Source organism: Merops nubicus, unplaced genomic scaffold, assembly GCF_000691845.1.
Source record: "Merops nubicus isolate BGI_N331 unplaced genomic scaffold, ASM69184v1 scaffold7614, whole genome shotgun sequence".
NCBI lineage: Eukaryota > Metazoa > Chordata > Aves > Coraciiformes > Meropidae > Merops > Merops nubicus.
The window spans coordinates 11,710-13,022 of record NW_008606135.1 but is presented as its reverse complement, the minus strand read 5'-3'; positions in this window follow the sequence as shown (position 1 = coordinate 13,022).

Genomic DNA, 1,313 nt, shown 5'->3' with positions numbered 1-1,313 from the left:
CCCTCAGGGTGTAAAGAGATTTCCCTTTTTTGACACTCGTGCTACTACAGCAAGTTGTCATTTGGGCTTTTGAACTCCAGCATCACAGGCTGGGAAATTCAGCAGCTCCATGCAGGATGTGACCACCCGTGTGCTCAGCGAAGTGTCATCACACAACACGCTTGCAGGCTGTGAGAAGGAAGCAACCCCTCAGTTAAACAAGCAATAAACTCCAAGCAGTGGCAATAAAGAGAAATTTCCTGCTCTGAGCCAGGCACTTGCAGCCTCAGCATCTTATTTGGGGGCTGGAGGGGCTCGGTGCAGCCCACGGGGCAGCTCCCACTGTCTGGATCCCCCCCACCTCCTTAGCAGGAGCTAATTCTCACACTGAATCCTAATTTAGTATTTTTTTTCCTCATTTCCCTTGCAGCCTGATATTAGAAGAACTTCTTCCCTATAGCAGGAGGGAGAACACTGGGCTCTTTCTCCTTCGTGCACAGCAGTGGAGGGTACAACCTGAGCACTGAGAGGGTGGAAAGGAGCAGCAAAAATGAAGGAAAGTCCAACAGGTTTTTAAACTAAGCACTAAAACGTTTTAGAAATGCCACTGAAAGCAAATTCGAGGGACAAAAAGCCCAGCCTGACCCTCAGGGTGACAAATCCACCTCCTGGCCCTGGGGTCAGCCAGAGGAGGAACTCAACCCTGCTTCTCCCAAAGTGTTAATCACAGCTCTGCGAGTGGCCACACGTACAAACAAATATTTGGAGTATGTGCAGGCTTCACTGGAGGGTGAAATGTGCCCGTTGCTTTCCTGTCAACGCAGCTTCTCACGCTCCAGAGGAAGCCAGGCTGCTCCTGGAGAGGGCTGAGGAGCCTCTCTTCGTTCCATAAATCCATTCCAGATGGATATTCCCCAGGTTGGAGCTGGGGAAAAAGGGGAGGAGGGAGCAAACCTCCCCCCCCTCTTTGTGGTGAGGAATAAAAACTCTGCTGCATGTCTCTGCGAGGGCTGGGGAAGACTAAACAAGAGTTTGGATTTGGCTCAGCCCGTGGAAATCCCTGGATTTGTGAGGAGTGTGTCCCTGTGATGCTCTGCTTGACTTCAAGGAGGCTCCACGAGCTCCCCAGATCCAGGGCAGAAGGCACAGCTTGCCCTCTGTAAGCATTTTGGGGGTTGATCTCAGCCCGAGGTCACTGCAGATATTTGGCCTCCAAGCCCTCACTGAGGGGGCTTCCAGGGCTGATCCAGAGCTCCTTGGGTTTGTCAGCACTTGTTGCAAAAGGGCCTGACAGCTCTTGAAGAATTTCATCTATCCCAGGGCTCAGCTGAGGC